Source organism: Hemicordylus capensis, chromosome 2, assembly GCF_027244095.1.
Source record: "Hemicordylus capensis ecotype Gifberg chromosome 2, rHemCap1.1.pri, whole genome shotgun sequence".
NCBI lineage: Eukaryota > Metazoa > Chordata > Lepidosauria > Squamata > Cordylidae > Hemicordylus > Hemicordylus capensis.
In genome coordinates this window covers 287907009-287922978 of record NC_069658.1, presented here as the reverse complement: position 1 = coordinate 287922978, position 15970 = coordinate 287907009, and the positions used below count along the sequence as shown (strand labels likewise).

General features: G+C 44.1%; 1 protein-coding gene and 1 long non-coding RNA gene across 3 annotated transcripts in view; one reads left to right on the top strand and one right to left on the bottom strand.

Annotated features, from left to right (window-relative positions):
- The window catches only part of LOC128343612 (uncharacterized), a 45416-nt gene extending 42714 nt beyond the window's left edge, over positions 1 to 2702 (top strand). The window contains exon 3 of the long non-coding RNA XR_008315609.1: positions 2559 to 2702. This is a non-coding gene — a long non-coding RNA (uncharacterized LOC128343612). The remainder of the gene's footprint in view (positions 1 to 2558) is intronic.
- The window catches only part of LOC128343611 (contactin-4), a 920791-nt gene that overhangs the window by 372498 nt on the left and 532323 nt on the right, over positions 1 to 15970 (bottom strand). The window lies entirely within an intron of this gene.

The following is a 15970-nucleotide window of genomic DNA, read 5'->3' as shown; positions in this document are numbered from 1 at the left end:
CATACAGTCCTTTTGCAGGAAACAAGCTGGTGCATTATTCTAACAATTCAGGGTTAAACTCTCAGATGGTGAGAATCAGCACTAAATACAATAGCCCTACACAGTGTGCACCTGTTGGCCATCTGGAGCAAATAATCAAAAATACCCAGCTATGAACGAGCCAATGATGTAAAATTGTTCCCTAAATCTCAGAGAAAGAGACAAAGGAGGGCGGGGGTAGGAAGAACTCCAAACATGTGCATGTATGTGCCCATGGGTGTATAAATGGTTCCCTAAAATTAAATTTGGCAACTATGAAATGAACATACAGTTGGAAGAAAGCTACAAAGCAAGGACAATTCCTTCCTTCAGTCATTTGCGGGGGGGGGGGAGTTATTTTACAGCACCATCCATATACAGGTTCCTCCTGCCTGGAGGGGCTTAGTATAGATATTGACAAAAATGAAACAGCAGAGGAAGACGAGGGAAAAGCAAATGTATCAAATGCATGTACTTGAGCTTAGCTACAGCAGGGCAAGATTCCCGGCCTTGAATCTTCCAAAGTCAGACTACAAATTCCGTCATCCCCAGGCACAATCGCTGAAAGGATGATGGAAGTTGTAATCCAACACCTGGGGGCCCTAGTTTGAGAACCCCTGCAATAGGGAGTGGGGACGAAAGTGCTGTGCCAAAGACTTAGTAGAAAAGGGGTGTTTTAAGATGGGAATATGAAGGAAATAACAGAGCAAGCATATGTAATGTGTATGTAGTTCCAAGCATATGAATCAGCAAGGAGGAAAGGGCAGAGATGCTGGAAGCAGCCGGAGACCTTTTTGATACTTTTAGTTTTCTTGGTATCTGGAATACGGCACTGTCCTCAAAACCAACAGCAGGCTGGAGGAAGCAGAGGAGCAGCGCGGAGGCTCAGACATGTCCGGTGCCTCTCTGAGGACTGCCGCGTCCAGCCAGAACAGTCTGGGCAGTTCAGGCGTCCAGACTGCAGCACCTGTGGCTGGTGCCTGTTGGTGGCTTTGGCCTGATGACATGATGGGCTGTGGCTGGCGCTGAGCAAGAAGTGAAAGTTGGGTCGCAGAGAGGAGATTGAGGAATGAGCGGAGAAGGAGAGACAGGAGAAAGGGCAATAAAGTATTTGGAGCAGGGACCAAGTTGGGCCTGTGATGTCTGACCTGCAAAGTAACCTTTAAAAGCAGCCAGGCTGATGATGAGGCATCGAAGGAGAGAGGAAGCTGCAGCTTCCTGGAGAGCTTCAGGGACCTCACTGCCCAGGACAAGGTTGAAGGCAACCCCCTCCCCTCTCTCTGAGGCCTCGCCTAAAGGGCTGCCCCTGCTTTCACTCTGAGGGAGTGAGGTGGATACCCAAGCCAACACTTTTAATTTTTTTAAATTATATTATGTCAGCACTCTATAAGAGAGAGCATCTGTGTCAGTGTCTATGTCTTAAATTCTTACCTCGGCAATTTCACAGCACTTCTTAAACCCCTCTTGTTTAGTGGTGGCTTTCTCTTTCCCGCTCAGCAGCTAGTGTGGTGGGGGCACTGGCTTTTTAATTTGTGATATAACAATGACAGCCTCAATATAAGAAAATGACAGCTTGTTTTAAGAACAGGAACTGTAGTTTTAAAAAAATGGCAAGTGAAGCTGAGGCTCCCTGAAAAAGTGCAGTAGGAGGACTACAAAGCTTTCCCGGACTCTGAGACTAGGTGGCCAGATTTGGCTTTTTAAAAGTCAAATTCTGGCTTATGGCCCATTTGACACACGAGTATACCCCTTAGGTTCTGGTAACCCTGCTCTGAGATGACAACATCCCTATGATCACTTAAGTTTGTTATAAGCAATGGGCCCATATTTCCCCCCCCAAAACAACCCCTCTCCAACATCCCCCACCCCAGTGAAAAGAGCTGCTATGGCTAGAGGCAGGAACTTTGGGGTTAGGGTATGAATTTAAAAAACTGCTTGGTTAGAGACAATGCTTCAAATACCTCCCTTACTGCCAGCTGGTTTCTCCTCTTTGAAATGTTTATTGCTCTTAGATGTGTATCAGAATAGCCAGGGCCAAGCTCAGCCTTTCACCTGGAATCCCCCCCACTTCTGCCTTAATTGCAACAAAGGCCACTCTAAAGGGAGACACTGTAACATTTTCTGTGCAAGGAAAAGTTTTTGTGTGTAATGCTGGAGCTAGCAGCAGGAAAGTGATAAGACTGTCAAGGAAGTGCTGGAAAAGTAGGAAATGAGGGGGGGCAGAGAGCGGGGGGAAAGAGAACACCTGAATAAAGCAAGGGGGGAAGCTGAGCCTCCTCACTCTGCAAAGCTGCAGGCTCTGGAGGGCCCCATTTTTAGACAGCCCAGCGGTTGCCCCTGGTATGATATACGAAACACGCTCTGTCTTTATCTATCCTCATCCTCCCCACCCCCTTTTTATTTTCCACATTCTGGTTCAAGGTAGTTGGGCTGTGAACAAGCTAATTATAATCATCATCATAATTACTTTTTATTATACACTATACTCTATTTCTTTTAAATAAATGTATAAAAGAATTTGCCATTTCTCTCCACAATAGCCAACACAAAGATGAACCCAAGCCAGGCTGTGCCAGACTCCTAGTGCTTATGCCAAGCATGTGCAGACTGCCCAGGAGACCTGGAGCACAAGTGATCCTGGAAAGAAAGGAAAAAACCACCAGCCACCACGTGTAGTAACATGAGCCTTGAAGAGTTAAATATTAGAACTTTATGTTACAGGCCATTGTTAGACTCCATTCATTGGATTTTCCTTTGCTCTGCTTTTCAGATTCAGTAGTGTTCTCTATCCAGCCAGCAATAAAGAACCATATTTCCCTGCAATAAAAACTGAATTAGAGTTTGCTTCTTCTGAAATGATTATTACAGTGAGTTTTTAAAATGATGCCTGGGGAATAGTTGACAGGAGCTGGACAGTATCTGGTTTGGGAAAAGCCATCCTTTAAAGTGCAAGCGTGCAAAGGCTTCAGATAAAACAGAACAGGACAGAGCAGAACCACATAAAGAGCAGACAGGAGACTGAGCCACCTGGTCAAAGAGACAAAAGAAAGGAAGAGATTCAGCATATAGGTGCTTATATGCCAATGCTAAAGGCCTATGAGCCAAGATGGGTGAGCTGGAGTGCTTGGTTGCTAACACAGAAATAGATATAGGGGCATAACAGAAACATGGTGGATCAGTGAGAACCAGTGGGACACTGTTATCTCTATCTATAGAAAAGACAGGGAGAGGTGCCTTGGAGGTGGAGTAGCACTCTATGTTAAAGATGTGATAGAATTGAATAAGGTAGAAAACCTAGGAAGACCGGAGTAATCCACAGAAACCCTGTGGGTGAAATACAAGGCCGGAAACAACATGTGCTACTGGGGACATCCTATCACCCTCCAGATCAAAACGCTGACAGTGACTGGGAGTTGCAGCACGAAATCAGGAGGCGGAAATCAGGAGAGGCAGGGCAGAAATAATGGGTGACTTCAATTACCCACACATAGGCTGTGTAGATTCACAGTCAGGTAATAACAAAGAGGTCAAATTTCTAGATACGCTGAATGACTGTGCCCTAGAACAGTTGGTGCTGGAACCAACCAGACAGAAGGCAACCTTGGACTTAATCCTGAGTGGCACCCAGGACCTCGTGCGTGATGTCAGTGTCATCGACGCTTTAGGGAACAGTGACCATAGTGCGATCAAATTCAGCATACAGGCGGGGAGAGAATCACCAAGGACGTCTAACACGGACATGTTGAATTTCAGAAGAGGAAACTTCTCCAAAACCAGGAGTATGGTGAAAAGAAAGCTGAAAGGGAAAAATCAGGAGAGTCACTTCACTCCAGAATGCATGGTGTTTACTAAAAACCAGAATACTAGAAGTCCAGTTAGATTGTATACCCAAAAGGAGGAAAGGTACCACTAAGTCCAGGAGGATGCCAGCATGGCTAACGGGTACCGTCAAGGAAGCCATAAAAGGGAAGAAGACTTCCTTCCGAAATTGGAAGGCTTGTCCAAATGAAGAGAACAGAAAGGAACACAAACTCTGGTAAAAGGAATGCAAGCTGACAATAAGGGAAGTGAAAAGAGAGTTTGAAGAATATTTAGCTAAAAGCATCAAGGGGAATAACAAAAACATCTTTAAATACATCAGATGCAGGAAAACTGCCAGGGTGGTGGTTGGACCATTATACAATGATGGAGAGAAAGGGATTATTGCGGAGGATATGGTGGTTGCAGAGAAGCTGAATGAGTTATTTGCGTCCGTCTTCACAGCAGAGGATACTGAGTATATCCCTGTTCCTGAAGCAGGCTTTTTGGGGATGGAGACTAAAGAACTGAGTTAGATAGAAGTAACAGGAGATGATGTTCTAAACTCTCTGGAAAAACTGAAAACTAGCAAATCACCAGGGCCGGATGGCAACCATACAAGAGTCCTCAAAGAACTCAAATCTGATATTGCCGACCTCCTTCCTAAAATATACAACTTATCCCTGCAATCAGGCTCTGTACCAGAGGACTGGAAAGTAGCCAACGTAACACCGATTTTCAAAAAAGGATCCGTGGCGATCTGGGAAATTACAAACTGATTACCTTAACGTCCATTCCAGGCAAAATGATGGAAAGCATCCTCAAGGATAAAATTGTAAAAGCACACAGAAGAACAGGTCCTGCTGGGAGAGAACCAGCATGGCTTCTGCAAAGGCAAATCTTGCCCCACAAACCTTTTGGAGTTCTTTGAGAGTGTCAACAAGTGTGTGGATCAAGGTGATCCAGTTGACGTAATATACCAGGACTTCCAAAAAGCTTTCATAATAACATAAGAACAGCCCTGCTGGATCAGGCACAAGGCCCATCTAGTACAGCATCCTGTTTCAAATAGTGGCCCACCAGATGCCGCTGGAAGCCTACAGGCAGGAGTTGAGGGCATGCCCTCTCTCCTGCTGTTACTCCCCTGCAACTGGTACTCAGAGGCATCCTGCCTTTGAGGCTGGAAGTGGCCCATAGCTCTCCAACTAGTAGCCATCGATAGACCTCTCCTCCCTGAAGTTATCCAAACCCCTCTTAAAGCCTTCCAGGTTGTTGGCTGTCACCACATCTTGTGGCAGAGAAAGTTCCTTGTCAAAGACACCTAAGAAAACTTAGCAGTCATGGGATAGGGGACAAGTACATGTGTGGATTGCTAACTGGTTGAAAGATAGGAAACAGAGGGTAGAGATAAATGCAGAGTTTTCACAATGGAGCGAAGTAAGAAGTGGGGTCCTACCGGGATCTGTACAGGGACCGGATATTTTTAATTTATTCACAAATGATCTAGGAGTAGGGGTAAGCGGTGAGGTGGTCAAATTTGCAGATGAGTGAAATCCAAAATGGATTATTATTTCCAAATGTTGATTGTTGTTTCCATATGGAAAAATGGATTGGAGAGATCCAAAAGGATCTCTCCAAACTGGGGGAGGGGGTGACAAAATGGCAAATGCAGTTCAGTGTTGGCAAGTGTGAAGTGATGCACACTGGGACAAAAAACCCCAACTTCAAGTATACCTTGATGGTATCTGAGCTGTCGATGACTGACCTGGAGAGGGATCTTGGGGTCGTGGTGGACAGCTCATTGAAAGTGTTGACTCAATGTGCGGCAGCTGTGAAAAAGGCCAGTTCAATTCTAGGGATAATTAGGAGGTGGATTGAAAATAAAACTTCTAATATTATAATGCCCTTATACATAATTATGGTGTTGCCACACCTGGAGTACTGCATACAATTCTGGTCACCACAGCTAAAAAATGACATTGTAGAACTGGAAAAGGTGCAGAAGAGGGCAACCAAGAAGATAAGCGGCCTAGAGCACCTCTCTTACAAGGCAAGGCTACAACACCTGGGGCTATTTAGTTTAGAAAAAAGACGACTGTGGGGAGACATGATTGAGGTCTATAAAATCATGCATGGTGTAGAGAAAGTGGACAGAAAGAAATTCTTCTCCCTCTCCCATAACACTAGAACCAGGGGTCATCCCATGCAATTGATTGCTAGAAAATCTATGACCAACAAACAGAAGTATTTTTTCACACAACACATAATCAACTTGTGGAATTCTCTGCCAACTTGGATGGCTTTAAGAGGGGCTTGGATAACTTCACAGAGGAGAGGTCTATCAACGGCTACTGGCTGGAGGACAATAGGCCTCCTCCAGCCTCAAAGGCAGGATGCCTCTGAGTACCAGTTGCAGGAGAGTAACAGCAGGAGAGAGGGCATGCCCTCAACTCTTGCCTGTAGGCTTCCAGATGCATCTGGTGGGCCACTGTGTGAAACAGGATACTGGACTAGATGGGCCTTGGGCCTGATCCAGCAGGGCTATTCTTATGCCAGCTTTGTATAAGGCCAGAGCTTTAAGCACCTCAGAGTTGCACCAATTCCCCTATTTCTGAATTGTATTTGAATGTGTGTATAGAAGCATAAAGACCATGGTTTCCGGACGGGGGGGAAAGTATTTTTAAATATGTAAATTAATGCTGTCTCTATATGCAGGAGGAGTGAGAGGGGAGGTTGCTGCCTTTCCCTTCACATCCTCTTCTTGCAGTGAGAAGGGAAAAACTATTCGGCCAGCTCTGTGCACCAGAAAAAGAAGAAAAAAGTGGAAGCCTCACTTAGAGGTTTCCCTACCAAAGCAAGAAGGCTAATTATTTCTTGTTGTACTGACTACTGTGGGGCAGTTTCCCCTCTAACAGGGATTCCCAGATGTTGTTGACTGTAACTCCCATAATCCCCAAGCAAAAGCCATTGCATCTGGGGATTCTGGGAGTTGTAGTCCACAACATCTGGGAATCCCTGTTAGAGGGAACACTGGATACAACAACCTCATCAATATTTTTATTTTATTTTATTTTATTTTATTATTTCACAGAGTCTACTTTGTGCAGGATGATGCAGATGTCACAATTATTTGAACAGAAGAATGTGGAGATGGGGTGGAATAGATTTATCACTCCAATTTAAAAAGTGTTCCATTATCCCCTCTCCTCATTTTTCAAAAGGATATTTCCATTGTTCCCTCCATTTTGAACATTTGTCTCCTCCATTAAATGTTTTTAAAACCATCCCCCTGCCTTAGTGCCCCCGTATATTTTATACGGATTTTTTCATTACCTCCCTTGCCCTATTAACAGTTGAACCTATTCTAGAGTAATCCTGAAAGGACCATACTGTTAGACCATTGTTGCAGACCCAGAAGAAGCTCAATAAGCTAGCAGCCTCTGTTCTAAATGAGGGTCATGTTAGTCACACAGGTCAGCTTGCTATGGTGGTTCAGTTGACCACACAGTGAAGGATAAAGGTAGGCGGCAAGCACCCATCTTAACTGAAGAAATTATTTCTACTGAAAATAATCAATCAGCCCATTTGACATGTGCTGTGATGTGCACCCAAAGTTGATGATTACATGGTTATAATTGGGACTTTCAAGACTAACAGCTTGGGAAATGGACTTTTTTCAAGACATAAATACCCAGTGCATTCCATTATCGACCTGAATTTTTAGACTAATTTAAAGGATTAAGTTTTTTAAAGTAAGTTGCTTTTGGCTGAATACAGGTTTAAAAAAAAAAAGCAGGAGGGGAAGGTTTAATCAATCCCTCCCTGCCATTCCTCTGCGGCTGCTTTTCATCTTTTTAAAAAGAAGAAGCCAGGAGACTATTACACATGTTTGTGCTGTAATGTCTAGATTTATATGAGACTGGGATTTTTCCCTGGGATAAGGCTCTGTAAATCAGGGCTTTTGGAGGATAATAAATTCTCACAGTAATACAGGTGAGAGGGCAAGTGGTCTTGTTCATTTGATCCGCTCAAAACCTGCAGGAGAGACCTGTGATACATTAAATCTAAGCTTTTCAACATAAGCAAGGAGGTGAGCTGTTTCTTCTGCAATTCTTTGTTAGATGTGCTGATTGATATTGTTAGCAGAATGAAACTTAATTTATTTTAATTGAAAGTTATGGCCAATTTGAGGAAAGTCTTAATTGAATATTTCGCACTATAGGGAAAAGCTAATAACTAAACTGAAGAATATTTTTGGATTATATCTAGTGTGAATGGCTTTTAAAAGATGTCCTTGTTTTCTGCTCAGGGAATTTATTTCAACTGCCTTTTATAATACAAATGGAAGGACACACTGAGCAAAGAGTTGGCATTCCTGCAAGACAAAAATGCACCTAGGGAAGAATGATTCTTTTTCAACAAACGAGAAAGCCAAGAAAATTGAAGAACTGAAGGGAATCACTGATTAAAACGATGTTGCTGTTTGAGTCTAGTCAGTTGTGTAAAGTCTTCAAAACCAGATTGGAAAAAACCCCTCAAACTCTTAGCTTGTAGTCCTATGCACCCTTAAATAGGAGTAGGTCTCATTGAAATAAATGGGACTTGCTTCTAAATAAGCATGAACAGGTTGTAAGTTGGGAACTTTGGCCGAGATCTTGAATGAATTTCTCAAGAGTACTACTGAAGAAGTAGTTTATTCCCATTGAATTCCTAATTTTTGTCATCTCTTTGTAAATAAATGAACTTGAAATTTTCAGTAATATAGGCACTCACCAGTACAGGTACTCAGCCACCCATCCCGTACTCAGTGAGGGTTATCCAGTCACCATCTGGGGCCAAGTAGGAATTTTTTGGGTCACACCAGATTGGCATTAGGTGTGCCCTTCTCTCGCCTACTTCTCACTGAGTTTTATGATAGGGGTTCCACTGGACATAGGATCTTCAATCACTTGGCAGGAGAGTGTGGGTTGGGGAAAGTCATTTTGAAATGGTGTTGGGCTGGAAGACCATTTAAGGTGGGAGGGGGCCAAGTAACAGCCCCTCAGGGCTTTGTAGCACATTGGACTGGGATGGCTTAGCTCACTGCCCAGAGTTGCGCAGCTTGGGTTGGGATGGCTCAGGCTGCCCTCCCCTCAGTGGGGAAAAACCTGCAGTGAGACAATGTCAGGACTTGGTGCCTGGGTGAATCGGCACATGACCCTTTGCTCTGCGGTGGAGCAGTCGTCCTTATGAGGCTGACCCACATGGGTGAAGTACCTGCACTCTGATTAGTTTATATTCCTCGTTGCAGGTTGTATGCATGTAATACCAACGAAGGGGCCCTAGTTTTCTCCAATTAAGCGTATCCTGTCTTTATTGGGGCCTGGGGGTGCAATGCATAAACACTCATGTTGTAGTGAAGGCCAATGAGCACTATTGAACTGGTTGGTAGGATTGGAAAAAGAAGCAGCTGTTTGCTAGCAGCAGTCTTCTTGCAATGCCTGCTAGCTGCTCTGTGGCGAGGCACTCACCCACCTGTCCTGTATTCAGTGAGGGTTGCAAGAAGCCTGCTGCTGATTGCTGGCAGCCTTCTGTGCTTTACAATAGCCATCATGCAAAATGCTGGCAAAGGACAGAATACATCCATTCTACTCTGCCCAAACTCTGCAGTGCATTGTGGCATCTAGAACAGATTCCACTTTCTATTATGGGCTTCTACAGAATAGACTAATAGGGCTGGGCCTGTCCTGCCCACATTACCTGCTCCTTAAACTGGAAGGCTCAGAGAAGAAAAGCTAAGGCCTAGATTATCCCAGAAAATCCTGCTAAGTTTCACCCTGTCTGCAACAAGTGTCAATGTGTAGAGGGCCTTGGAGCCAAGACAGCGGGGCTTACAGGGAAAAGACTCTCTAGGACTTGCCTCATCTGCTCAATGCCTGAATGATAATACCAACATTTTGGTATGCTGGGCACATCCAGGGATAGAGGGTGGGCATGTTCATTTGTTTCTCCTCCCTTGTTTCTCCTCCCTTGTTTCTCCTCCCAGTCAAAACAGGTACAGAAAACAAAAGCAAGAGAGACAAACAGGAGAATAAGAGAGCAAGGGAAGGAACAGACACATGTAAGAGGAAGCAACATATTTTCTGGGTGCAGACAGACAGACAGACTATAAACTCTGTGAATTCTTCAGTTGCACTTTGATCTGGGCTTTTACAGACATCCATACTATGAACTGAATGCTGGTTCAGTCAGTCCACCTCCTCACTTTATTGCCTACCTGTTGCTACTGCTATCTCCTCCTCCTTTCAATTGGGGAAAGTGAATGCTCTCTATAGTCAGATGCCTGAGATGGGAGGAGGCTGTGTCCCTTCCTCAGGAACCCTGCACAAATTGAGAAGAGGCTTGCTATGCCTCCTCCTGCTGCATAATGAGGCAGAAATCATATGGGCAATTGTATGGAAATTATATGGGCATATTGCATTGTTGAAAACTATGGCAGCCACAGCACAGTTGACAAGCAATCCAGGCCTTGCTGCTGCCCAGGTATGTCCCAATACCCACAAGGTGGCTTACAGGAACCCTCTCCATCCATGAATAGGCTTCCTTCAGAGACTTCTGCATCCTTGTAGGGATGTGCACGAACCAGTCCGGAGGCCATTCTAAAGGCCTCTGAACCAGTTCGAAGGTGGCACCAGCTCAAAGGTTCGACGCCGGGGGTGTGTGCCTCTTTAAGGGTGGGGGAGGGTGCACTTATCCCTCCCACTGCTTTCCCCCCATCAGTAGGGGTGTGCATGGAACCGCCAAACTGCGGTCCGGCACTGGGGTGGGGGGTAGCTTTAAGAGCGGTGGGAGGGTTTACTTACCCCTCCCGCCGCTTTCCGCTCTGGCGACGTAATTGTAGGAGTAATTGGGGTGGCAGGATACCTCCCTGCTGCCCCTTCCCTGCTGTCGCTGTAAAAAGCTCCCAGGAGTCCTTTGCGTGCGCGCACGTCATACGCGCGCTTCACATCTCTGTGGCGTGCGCACGCGCAAAGGACTCCTGGGAATTTTTTACAGCGAGAGCGGGGAAGGGGCAGCAGGGAGGTATCCTGCCGTCCCAATTACTCCTACAAATTACGGCGCCGGAGGGGTAAGTAAACCCTCCCGCCGCTCTTAAAGCTACCCCCCATCCGAACCGGACCGCCCAGGTCCGGACCGGTTCGGAGGCCTTTACAATGGCCTCCAGACCGGTCCGGACCCATCCCTACCCATCAGCGCTTCGTTTTTAGTAAAATCCATGGGACGGCACAGAAGTACGCTGCTGCCCCATGGATTTAGCTAAAAATGGAGCGCCGGTGGGGTAAAGCGGCAGGAAGGGTAAGTGCACCTTCCCCCGCCCTTAAAGAGGCACCTCCCGGTGTCAAACCGCACCTCTGGGGTTCCATGCACATCACTACATCATTGTAGACTTCTAGATAAAGCTCATTCAGAGATAGGGAAGGTACCTGGAAGAGACAATGACAAGAGTGAGTTGTTCAGTTGCGTTTTTGAAAGGGAAATAGATAGAGAGGGCAGTGATGAAATTACTGATGCTGCCATTTGAAAATAGGCACTGGCCATGGCCTCATGGCTTGGTCCAACTCAGAGATAAATGAAGCATACTGTGATCTATGAAAACACACCAACAGAAAAAAAAATCCACCTAGCAAACTGAATACATACAACTTAGTCCAATAAAAATAAGACTAGGAAACTGCCATATACTGAGTCAGACCATTGGTCTATCTAGTTCAGTATTGTCTTCACAGACTGGCAGCGGTTTCTCCTAGGTTGCAGGCAGGAATCTCTCTCAGCCCTATCTTGGAGAAGCCAGGGAGGGAACTTGAAACCTTCTGCTCTTCCCAGAGCGGCTTCATCCCCTGAGGGGAATATCTTACAGTGCTCACACATCAAGTCTCCCATTCATATGCAACCAGGGCAGACCCTGCTTAGCTATGGGGACAAGTCATGCTTGCTACCACAAGACCAGCTCTCCTCTCCAAAGACAAAGACAAAGACAAAGCCATGAGAAATGATATTGTATAACATGGGAGAAATAATAAAGTCAATGATGTGTAGAATGGTAGACTGCATAAGTAACATCCATACAACAGTGATCCGGCAACCTACACTTTGACATATTTTTTCAAGTGGAAGATTGAACTGGTGAAATGATACTGGTCCACATACTTCAACATCCACAGTTTCTCTCTTACTAACCCTTCTAGAATGTTCTCTCACTCAAGCAAATTATCATCAGTATCTTTGTATCTGATTAGAATTTGCTTGAGTGATAGAACATTCTAGAAGGGTTTGTAAGAGAGAAAACTGTGGACACTGAAGTATGTGGACCGGTGTCATTTCAGCAGGACAAACTTCCACTTGAAAAACATATTTTGAAATGGAGGTCGCTGGTCACAATTGTATGGACTTTACTTATGCATTCTACCATTCCACACATCATGGACTTTATTATTCCTCCAATGTTAGACGAATGTTTCACTAATATTATTTCTCATGGCATTGACTTATTATAGATTGCATATATTTTAACATAGATTTATTGGACTAAGATGTGTGTATTCAGTTTGGTGGGTGGATCTTTTTGGTTTTTTGTTGGTCCAACTTGGGCCAACACCAGGACTGCATCATATCTGTCTTTCAGTTGTGAAGCTGGAAGGAAGCTGCTAGGAGTCCTCTCTTCATATTATGTATATTGTCACACTCTTTTTGTTTTTCCTAGCTGGAAAAAGCAAATGTGGTGAGAGAAAGATAGAACAAAATACTCTAGTTTTCCTCCTGGTGGCTCTCATATGCTGCCTCCTATTCCATTTTAAAGAGGGCATGGTGAGCCATGCAAGTGTGCCCAAGGTTGTCTAGCTTCACGGGACATCCTGATTCTGTAAGTTGATAAATTGTTTCGCTTTCATCATGGCATCAAAATTGTTGTCATGATGACAACATTCAGTGGTGGCTGAGTTATGCAACAGTCGCATGTGAAGCTGTGGACTGTCCAACTCCAGGCTGAGGTCTCAGTGCCCCAACCTTTGCTAGCAACTGGTGCAGAGGCAGCAACAATTCACATGCCAGGCCAGAATTTGGACAAATAATAAAATGCCTACAAACAAGCAGAATCCAAAGGGTTAAAGAAAAATCACCAGCAATACTTTGCAGAAATCCTAAAATTCACCTTTCAACAGGAACTCTCTTAAGAACACCTTTGAGGACAGCATTTACATTTTGTTTTCAGGTTGAAGTACATTTAGACACTGTCAGATGTAATCACCAACTTTCTACCCTGCTATTTACAGAAGGGTTTAGGCAGGGGATTCAGTACTCAAATATTTGTGAATAAGCAGATAGTCACTGGTAATTCTGTAGGTAAATTGATGTTCCTGCTGGACAGAAGGTTGCAAATAACCAGTCTGGTGGATTTCTCCAAGTGAATGACCTAGAAACTAATTTAAGTGACAGCAACAAATGGAAAAAAATTTGTATTTTATTATGTTTAATGTGGTTCTTAAAATGCTTAATTCTTGTTGCATCCATATATTTTTCAAGAGAGATAAAAAATACAGAAGAGAAATTTATGGCACAAGTGCAATCCTGTTTTGCTTTCTTCATAGAAAAGAAGTTTACATTATTAGGGGTATGCAATTTGATTCACTGTCGAATTGATTCAGGTTGAATCAGGGGTGATTAGGAAATTCAATTCCAAATCAAATTGCCCTCAAAACAGATTAGACCTGAATCAATTTGGGTGATGCTCACACCATTTTGTGGCCCATTTTGCTGGGTAGGGCAGACCTGTCCTCTGAGGCAGGCTGATGCACTAAAAGTCCAGAGTGGAGGGCTGGACTACCTGCTGATCTCAATTGGTAGGCGAGCTCTTCCCAGGGAAAAAAGCCATTTTGAGGCTTTTTTCCCCAGCAAAACAGTCCTCAAAATGGCTCGTGAACCACCCAAATTTATTCGGGTGGTGTCAGGCCAATTCATTGAGGCAGTTGGCCAAGCCAGCTGCTTTCAATGAATCAGTTCAAGGGGGTCTGTGATTTGAGTCAAACCTGAATCGAATAGCAGTTTTTTTATTTGTGCACTATAAATTATACCACAGATAAATCTGATACTAGTTCTAAAATTTTTAAAAATGAAAGAAGCTAGAGCTGCAGTGAGTTGATAAATACTTTTACACAGCATTAGTCTGTTGCAATGTTCTGCATATTGGGAGAGCTATTTTATTTTTAATGATTGCTGTTTATTTCAACATGAATTTTTAAAATGGTAATAAAGAGACCTTTTTTTAAAAAAAGAAATAGAATATACCATAACCTGTTAGGCATTTCAGCCTCCATGTATTCCTACTGCTTGTTTTCCTTGAATATCATAATAAGATAACGGTTAAGCAGCTGTGCTGACATTTCATCTTATCTACTTGTCAAAACAGAAGTGTTCTCCTGTGCTTCATTTCACAATTAAAGAAGCAGGCTGCATTGATTTATTGACTTGGGCTCTTTATTTATATGCTCACTATTTAGTTCCCAAATTTGTCTGCAGCTACAGAAGGCCGAGCTTTATAGAGCAATTTCTACAGATGTGAAAATTTGAAGTGAGATGAAAATCTTTTAATAATGCTGGCGCTCATGAATAATTATTTCACTCTGCTGCCAAATTAATAATCACATGCTCACAAACACTTTTGCATTGACCTGATCATACAACATTTTTGCATTTACTGCTTACTTTGACATAGCCTTTTAATCTGCAGTATTCTGGTGTGATCTGCTATTACATTAAGATTAGAAAACAAACAAAAGAGTTGTTCACATTTGTAGTTTCACCCTGCAACAGCAGACTTCCAGCTGATGTATGAACACAGAGATAACCTTAGCTGCTTCTTTCTCATTAGTAATATGTTATCTAACATACACAAATGCAGTTTAAGGAAAGGAGTGCAGTCATACCAGACTTGAGGTTTCAGATTTTTTATGACTATGCCTTGAAATACCTGGATATTTGGTGTGGCGGGGAAGTAACTTGCCTAGGGAGCAAAAGGTTGCTGGTTCGAATCCCCACTGGTATGTTTCTCAGACTATGGAAAACACCTATATCAGGCAGCAGCGATATAGGAAGATGCTGAAAGACATCATCTGTGCAGGAGATGCCAATGGTAAACCTCTCCTGTATTCTACCAAAGGAAACCACATGGCTCTGTGGTCGCCAGGAGTTGACTTCGACTTGACAGAACAACTTTATTTTACTTTAGCTCTACATACCATGCACCTATTGGGCAATCAGTGAAAGGGGGATTTTGTCTTCCTGGCGAGTTCCTTTTTAGGTACGAGCAGAGGAACATTTCAAAAGTTTCTAAAAACCATGAGGGATGAAGTTTATCTGTACCTGAAGTAGGAAACTCTCCACCACCAATCTGGAACAGCAAAGACTTAGAACTTTCTGGCAAGATTCAAGGAGAGGCCTATGCTCCTGCATAGAGAGCAGATGGAACTGAAAACAGGTTAGGATGCAATATCCCTCTGCTCATGCCAAGAAAAAGATTCTTTAATAAGTCTTTTTCAGCTGGTGACTTGTTTTCTAGTCATGTCTCACCCATCAGATGGCATCATATTCATGATTTAGTGAATCTGACTAAATAACTGTTCCTGAGGTCGTCCTCACGACCTCACACCACTGTTGGGGAGGTGTTGGAGAAGGCAATAGCTCGCCTACTTTCCCCTGCAGCTGAGTGTCATCTTTGCCTTCACTGCATCATGCGCCCACACGAGCGGCAGCATGGCAAAAATGAAACCTGGGAGAGGGATGACTTTCCCCTCTCACATCCAGTGTCTTGCTCCTGTCCTCAGATAGCAAAGGGGAGGAGGATGCTGTCAGTCCTTCAGCCAATGCAGGGGTACCTGAAGGGCAGAGCCCGGCTGTCGATCCTACAAGAAACAGCTGAAGCAGGACCGGTTGCAGTTCCAGGACTAGCAGAGCAGTCAGAGGCAGAAGGGACGGGGAGTGGAGAGTAGGACCCTGAGTTAAACAGGGAGCTCCCTCTGACTCCACTACAAAGGGGTATTACAAGATGCCACACCAGCTGGAGACTATCAGAATGAGCAAATGTCTCTTTAATAGGACTGCTAGATCCTGAATCCATGCTAGC